This window comes from Dreissena polymorpha, chromosome 10 (genome assembly GCF_020536995.1).
Source record: "Dreissena polymorpha isolate Duluth1 chromosome 10, UMN_Dpol_1.0, whole genome shotgun sequence".
In the NCBI taxonomy this organism is placed as follows: domain Eukaryota; kingdom Metazoa; phylum Mollusca; class Bivalvia; order Myida; family Dreissenidae; genus Dreissena; species Dreissena polymorpha.
The window spans coordinates 31104726-31113903 of NC_068364.1; the positions used below are offsets into that span (position 1 = coordinate 31104726).

A 9178-nucleotide genomic window follows, 5' to 3' on the forward strand; every position below is an offset into this window, starting at 1 on the left:
CTGTATGCATAATGTGTCTTATATTTTATTTCATTTTTTGTTTTGTGTGTGGATGTGGCAAAAATCAATTACAATCACTAGCAATACACAAAGTACTGAAGTATTCAAAGGAAGAAACTTTGATTTTTCTGTAATATATGCATAAGTAAGTGTCAGATTAGTGGTGTTAAGATTTAACTATTTCCCACTTAGATATGTTTTTTGACGCATCTGTAGTCCCTTAGAAAGTAACATTTAATTTAATACCTTTCTTACTTAATTCAAGTTTTAAAGGTTTCATTACCAACCCTTAGTTACTGGTGAGCAGGAAACAGCATAAAACCTGAACAGGCTGCTAGTTACTCGCTGGGTGTTCTGGTTTTATGCTTGTTGCAAAAGCCATTTTCACATTGGGGTCACCTACAGTCCAAGGCCAATGCACATTCGAAGTATCAAGCCAATCGGTCAAATTAATGACGAGTCATTGTTCGGACATGATTTCCCCACTTATTGTGACAGTACCATGACCTTCAACCAAGTGACTCCAATTTCAATAGGGGTCATCTACTGGCCAACGCACATGTGAAGTATCAAGCCAATGGGTCAATTTGTTGATGAATTATTGATCGGAAACGATTTTCACATTTATTGTGACATTGACCTTGAATTTTGAACTTGTGACCCCAATTTCAATAGGGATCATCTACTGTTCAAGGCCAATGAACATGTGAAGTATCAATGCAAATGGTCAATCGTTGTTGAGTAATTGATCGGAAACGAACTAGTCTACCGACAGACAGACAGACTGACATCCAGCAAAACATTATACCCCCTCTTCTTCAAAAGGGGGGGGGGCATATTAAAAAAATCATGTGTAAGGTAACCATTCAATCTTATATTTTTTATAGTTCAATTATTATGTTTGAAAATGTAATAATGTATTTACCATTGCTATGATCCTTAAATTTATTATTTTACATTTAAAATAAGATCATTATAATTTTGACAATTGAAAAGACTGGCCAAATGTTTAATACATCCCAATGGTCATTGTTCATTACTGATCAACTTAATATACCAGTTTGATAACTGCAGTAATTAAAACCTCGTGTGATTGGCATATCAGATGAAACAAATTTTTCTATACTTGTTAAGAAGCCAATTCTCACTATTCATGCAGGTAATTGTTATCTCTATATATAATCAACTCCATTGAATTTGAAAACAATGTATTTAATTTATAGTTTAAACCCAAGCATTCATGCCAAAATCACTAAAAGCAAATCAGTTAAGGTTTACTTCACACTATTTTAAATAATACCAATTAGTTCAATTGTTATTATTGGTAATTGGAATATGTACTTAATTTTAGAAGAATGCACCATTTTCAAGTCATATTTAACAATAGGTAGAGGAACAAATTTAAGCACTTACCAATTGCGAAATATGAACTCAAATACGAGTGCATATATGTTCAGCTGTTCCACCATTTGTTAACATTTTTAAGAGTTGAACTGGAAAAATATTCAGGAATGTTGACAAAATAATGTATTAGTAATGAAAAGATTTCACACAATTCCAGTCCAGCATTTTTGATGATTCATTTTTGATATACAGTATGAATTCAGAAACCAGACAAATGTAGTTACTTTTAAAAATTAAAATGTTCACTATTATCTTTCACTATTTTAACCGTGAATTATGTGCAATCACTGATATGTCTCTTCAAGCCGAAGGAAAGCATAATATAAAAGACCTTGACTGATTATAAACTTAATCTCAATTAGCAAAAACAAATTAACAGTAAAAATAAAGTATTTCAAGTACAATTATGTTTAATTACAAGAAAACAGACATCCAAACTCTTTCACATTTTCCGCGTTAATTATTTTTTCGATACATTTCAAAACATAACATGAATAAACAATACAAAGTCTAAGAAAAATTTAGATGAGCAGCCCTCTGGGAAGAAGGGGGCTTAATGCATGTGTGTAATGTGTCATCACTTTCTGCTGAATGAAAAGTCTCTCTTAAACGAAAATCTAATCTATGCAGAAAGTGTTGTCCCTGATGAGCCTGTACCCACTGCACCCACAGGCTTATCTAAGACAACACTTTACTTACATACATTAAGCCCTGTTTTTCCAGAGTGAGGCTCAAAAGTATGCACTCACCTTTGTATCTATTGAAAGAACATCCTTGAAAAGAAGGAGGAACTTGACTCTGGACATGGCTTCTTTGGGAATTATTGAGAGTTAATTGAGCCACATTCTGGGACAAATGGGCATAATGCATGTGCAAAATTGTCGTTCCTGATTAGCCACTGTGGATTGCAGACGCTAAAAATGGATAACACTTTTTACTTGTATTGAATTTTTATTTTTGAAGGAAGTCTCTCCTAATCGAAAATTTTATGTCAATAGTGTTATCCATGATTAGCCTGTGTGGATTGCACAGGCTAATCTTGGACAACACTTTATGCACATGCATTAAGCCCTGTTTTCTCAAAACGCAGCGCAATTAACCAGAGAGCCATGAAGGCCCTGCAGCGCTAACCTGAGTTCAAGGTTCACCAATTGTCAAAGACATGATATGAAGACCTAGTGTTTAACTTCACTTGATCCAGATTCAAATATGGCCTTGAAATTATCAAGATAAAACTGTCTGTCCCAGTTTTATTATGATTAATTCATAAACGTGGTTACTAAACGGTAACAACGTTTTTCTAAGAAATGTTAACCCTTTACCACATATATACTTATTTCGAAGCATTTTTAGTCCCTTAGAAAGTTATAGTTAATTAAATACCTTTCTTACTAAATTCAAGTTTTAAAGGCTTCATTTCCAACCCTTAGATACTGATGAGCAGCAAACAATATAAAACCTGAACAGACTGCGAGTTACTCGGAGGCTGTTCTTGTTGTATGCTGGTTGCAAAAGCCATTTTCACTTTGCTTTTGATTGGGTATGACCTAGTTCTTGAACACACCTGACACGGATTCAAAGGTGGCTTAGATATTGTCAAGATAAACATTCTGACCAAGTTTCATCAATAAACGGATTAAAAATAATGCCTCTACAATTTTAAAGACCTAAAATTTGACACTGCACCATGCTCTAGAGCAAGAGACATAGACAGACCACAGCCTAGCAAGAACATTAGGGCATGAGCTAACATGGGTACAAAGTAACCATGGTAACAAAGGAACAATTATATGTGTTTTCTAGGGTACTATTTGACTGATACAGCGATTTTTTACATTCGTTATGAAGTACCCATAAAAGGTACTTTCCGCATTTAGAAAAAGGACACACTTCCCAATGTACATCTAAAAAAATTCCCTAAGGGAAGGAAAATTGACTCAATTTAATTTCCAATAAAGCATTATCTGCACGTGAAAAAATGCAATAAGCCATGAAACCAAACATTTCTAGCCAAAAGGGATGAAACTGAATATATAAATTAGTTTGTGAAATTATAAGAAGCAATTGAAAAGATCAATAATTCGCAATCTGAAGATTTTACGACAGGTATTTTCCCAATTTCAGGGTTTTTCGCACTACTATATCCCAATTGGTATGGTCAATCGCTGATACAAAGTAACAATGGTATGAGTTTTCTTGGGTGCTAATTGACTGATAACATTTCATACTATGCCTTTGATGCAACATTATCTATCACTCAGAATGAAAACTGATTTCATAAATAACATTTTACTTGGAATGGTTGACTTGGTTAGGTTAGGGAAATTACTGATTAAACCAGTGCAAAAACATTATATTATTTCATTATATTGTCAGGTATTTACCAGTTAAAGTTTGTTTGATAACTTCAGAACAGATTTGAAGCAATACTTGAGCAAATGGATAAATACTTGTCTTGTTTTTTGCAGAACTCTCTCGTTTTCTTAGGGCTGTAATATCGTTAAACTTTGTGACGGCAAACATTTGCATTCCTATTTTAGGCGGCAAGAGAAGGAGATCAAGTATTTTGATATTAATCTGCAAATTATCTGGCATAGTATTTGAAATTATTTGAATAATTTAAATAAGGATAAAAACTTCAGATTGTGTGCTCCAAAATACAGCGTACATGTAATATTTTGTATATGTAACAAAATCGGTAAATATAACAACAATAACAACAACAGGAACAACAATGAATTGTTCCTTTCTGCTTAAATGTAAATGAAGCAACCACAACAGTATAATGAATAGAAACAAACAAAACAAGGGCTGTTTGTAAAACATGCATGCCCCCCATATGGGCTCTCCGTTGTAGTGACAGGCATTGTGTGAATATGTTTTTTGTCACTGTGACCTTGACCTTTGATCTAGTGACCTGAAAATCAATAGGGGTCATCTGCGAGACATGATCAATCTACCTATCCCGTTTCATGATCCTAGGAATAAGCGTTCTTCAGTTATCATCCGGAAACCATTTTACTATTTTGGGTCACCGTGAACTTGACCTTTGACCTAGTGACCTCAAAATCGATATGGGTCATCTGCGAGTCATGATCAATATACCTATGAAGTTTCATGATCCTATGCATAAGCGTTCTTGAGTCATCATCTGGAAACCATTTTACTTCTTCGGGTCATCCTGACCTTGAACTTTGAACTAGTGACCTGAAAATCAATAGGGGTCATCTGCGAGTCATGATCAATGTACCTATGAAGTTTCATGATCCTAGGCATAAGCGTTCTTGAGTTATCATCCGGAAACTATTTTACTATTTCGGGTCACCGTGACCTTGACCTTTGACCTAGTGACCTGAAAATCAATAGCGGTTATCTGCCAGCCATTATCAATCTACCTATGAAGTTTCATGATCCTAGGCCTAAGTGTTCTTGAGTTATCATCCGGAAACCATTTTACTATTTTGGGTTACTGTGACCTTGACCTTTGACCTAGTGACCTGAAAATCAACAGGGGTCATCTGCGAGTCATGATTAATATACCTATCAAGTTTCATGATCCTAGGAATAAGCGTTCTTGAGTTATCATCCGGAAATCATTTTACTATTTCGGGTCACCGTGACCTTTGACCTAGTAACCTCAAAATCAATAGGAGTCATCTTCGAGTCATGATCAATGTACCTATGAAGTATCATGATCCTAGCCCCAAGCGTTCTTGAGTTATCATCCGGAAACGACCTGGTGGACGGACCGACCGACCGACATACAATCTACCTATGAAGTTTCACGTTCCTAGGCATAAGCGTTCTTGAGTTATCATCCGGAAACCATTTTACTATTTTGGGTCACTGTGACCTTGACCTTTGACCTTGTGACCTGAAAATCAATAGGGGTCATCTGCGAGTCATGATCAATCTACCTATCAAGTTTCATGATCCTAGGCCTAAGCGTTCTTGAGTTATCATCCGGAAAACATTTTAATATTTCGGGTCACCGTGACCTTGACCTTTGACATAGTGACCTCAAAATCAATAAGGGTCATCTTCGAGTCATGATCAATGTACCTATGAAGTTTCATGATCCTAGCCCCAAGCGTTCTTTAGTTATCATCCGGAAACCACCTGGTGGACGGACCGACCGACAGACCGACATGTGCAAAGCAATATACCCCCTCTTCTTCGAAGGGGGGCATAATAATTAAAACAAAGGTATAATTATGACCTTAGCTTCCGAATGAACAAGAGCCGTTTGTGAAACACAATGCCCCCTACTGCGCCGCTTTTAAGCCAAATATTTGACCTTTGACCATAAAGGTTTACCATGACCTTGACATTTCACCATTTAAAATGTGCAGCTCCATAAGATACACATGCATGCCAAATATCAAGTTGCTATCTTCAATATTGCAAAAGTTATGACCAAGGTTAAAGTTTTGGAACAAACACATACAACGACAGACAGATAATGACAGACAATGACAGACAGACAGTCAGGCCAAAAACAATATACCCTCGATCATTTAATCAGGTGGCATAAAAAGTTGTTCAGTCTCGTTCAAAGTAATGATGTAATGATAACGTTAATTAAAAACAAAGTATAAATAAATATCTAGCCAATCAGAAATAACATTTACATTTGGGCAATTACTTGCTTGCAAAATACCAAGCTCCCTTGATACATATTTAGGAATGTCCGATTGATAAAGGATGGTTTTCAATATTTCACCACTCTTTGTTTCATTTATTTGTACTAATGCTAAAAAAACTTTTCTTTGTAATAGCCTTTTAGATTTTCATTCAGTCAAGTGTTCCTTTAACATTTACTTCAACAGAGACTTCCCTTTATCTTGCAAATAGACTGTCATCTCTATCGGCATAGATAATTAACAAATTTGAATGCCAAAGCATGGTGTTACTAATATTTGATCCGGACCATTTGACGTAAATGAATTATCTTGTATATTGGAAATTTGTGTTCGTATTGTATTTGGGTTTAAAAGATTGAAATTGGACCAAAGAATAATTTGTGGTTTGTTATTCGCATAAAACACTTAGTCAAATCATTATATACACTCAAAGGATCTATTCAGCAAAACCAATCTCTTGCCAATAATATACTAAAGAGGAATATATAAATATAACTGCTTTTGTGCTTTTCCAATTTAAATCTTGATTTTAGTGACATGAATGAAATTGAGATCAGATAAACAAGGTCCCAGGGGACCTGTTTAAAACAATATGTACCAAAATACTGTTAAATCATCATTATTCTTGGGACATTTATTTGCATTTATCTAGTGGGCTGACTGATCAGCAATTAGAACAAACAATGCGGAATATGACTGACGCAAATATTTCATTTTCATTGAAAATCAGAAAACAATGAATTTACATGTCTTTGAAAAAGAATGTAGCCTACATTATAAACTTTCTCAACAAAGTTGGGGCAAACTTTGAATTAAAGCTTCAATATCCCGCTATTTGTTTTAATGAACTGAAATAATTTAAATTTTGTTGTTTTGTGCTGTGCCGGGGAAGCCTGAGTATTCGGAGTAAACCCCACCTGTCGGTAAGGTGACCACCGACCAAACTCACATGTTTCCAGGACCAGGATTGCATTATATATAAAGTATAGGTACAACTCTAAGGACAAAGAATTTTAATTTATTTTTAAATCACTTAAATTTATTAACACCATAAATGCCAACAAGGGCTGTTTGTAAAACACTCCGTGGTGTTATGGATATGGTATACGCCTAGCGACCAGGAGGTCACGGGTTCGATCCTTACCGTGGGAGCGTTCTTTAGATCTCCCCAAAAGACACCAAGTACTGGTTCTAGGCCCAGGAAACTGACTCGAGAGCGTTTATATAAGCCTAGGGCTTTCGATGCAATCGATCTAAATTAAATAGATTTAAACTAAAACACGCATGCCCCCCAAATGGGCTGTCAGTTGTAGTGGCAGCCATTGTGTGAATACATTAAAGCAATGTGACCTTGACCTTTGACCTAGAGTACTGAAAATCAATAGTTGTTATTTGTCAGTCATGACCAATGTCCCTATGAACTTTCCTTAGCCCAGGCTTAAGCGTTCTTGATTTATCATCCGGTAACCATTTTACTGTTTCGAGTTACTGTGACCTTGACCTTTAACCGAGTAACCTGAAAGTCAATAGGGGTCATTTGCCGGTCATGACCAATGTCCCTGTGAACTTTCCTGACCCCAGACTTAAGCGTTCTTGAGTTATCATCCGGAAACCATTGTACTGCTTCGAGTCAATGTGACCTTGAACTTTGACCTAGTGACCTGAAAATCAATATGGGTCATCTGTCAGTCATGACCAATGTCCCTATGAACTTTCCTGATTCCAGGCTTAAGCGTTCTTGAGTTAACATCCAGAAACCATTTTACTGCTTCGAGTCACTGTGACCTTGGACTTTGACCTAGTGACCTGAAAATCAAAATGGGTCATCTGCCGGTCAGGACCAATGTCCCTTTGAACTTTTCTGATCCTTGGCTTAAGCGTTCTTGAGTTAACATCCAGAAACCATTTTACTGCTTCGAGTCACTGTGACCTTGGACTTTGACCTAGTGACCCTAAAGTCAATAGGGGTCATCTGCCGGTCAGGACCAATGTCCCTTTAAACTTTCCTGATCATTTGCTTAAGCGTTCTTGAGTTGACATCCAGAAACCATTTTACTGCTGCCGGTCATGACCAATGTCCCTATGAACTTTTCTGATAGCAGGCCTAAGCATTCTTGATTTATCATCCTGAAACCATTTTACTGCTTCAGATCACTGTGACCTTGACCTTTGATCTAGTGACCTGAAAATAAATAGGGATCATCCGCTCTTGAGTGATACTGACCTCAAATTTCACACCGCACAATGCTCTACAAGAGACATTGACTGACCACAATAGCATAGCAAGAGACATAGACTGACCACAATCACAATAGCACTCAAAATAAACATTTCACGCCAAAAGGGATGTCAATGAATATATAAATTAGTTTGTGCAATTTCTATGAAGCGATTGAAAAGATCCACAATTCCCAATTTGAAGATTTCATAACAGGTGTTTTCCCAATATCAGGTTTTTTAGCACTACTATTAACCAATTGGTACATTTATGAGGCCAGTACCCTTCCCAATTGGGAAAAAAATCGCTGATACAAAGTGACAATGGTATGAGTTTTCTTGGGTGCTAGTTGACTGATAACATTTAATACTATGCCTTTGATGCAACAGTATGTTTTATTTTTTTTACTAAAAATGAAAAGCTGATTTCATCAATAACATTTTACTTGGAATGCTTAACTTGGTAAGGTTAGGGAAAATACTGATTAAACCAGTGCAAAAACATTATCTTATTTCATTATATTGTCAGGTATTTACCAGTTAAAACTTTGTTGGATGATCAGAACAGATCTGAAGCAATAATTAAGCCTTGCTCTGGAAAAATGGGGCTTAATGAATTTGTATAAAATGGCGTCCCTAATTAGCCTGTGTAGTATGCACCGACTGATCAGGGACACCACTTTCCAGGTTTACCGACGTTTTCAATTACAGATCTCTTCTAAACCATAATCAAGTGTAGGCGGGAAGTGTTGTCCTTGATTAGCCTATGACGGCTCACATGCATTAAGCCTAGTTTTCCAAGAATGCTGCTTAAATATGTAAGAATTAGAAATTATTATTAAATTCATTTACTTATTTATTGGTCGCTATGGCATTGTTTATATGGTGTCCGCTTTCTCCAGATCTCCTAAAAA

General features: G+C 36.1%; 1 protein-coding gene across 1 annotated transcript in view; it reads left to right on the forward strand.

Moving 5' to 3' along the window:
- LOC127847624 (uncharacterized) overlaps nucleotides 1-9178 on the forward strand; it is a 108458-nt gene that overhangs the window by 88740 nt on the left and 10540 nt on the right. The gene's annotated exons all lie outside the window — the stretch shown is intronic.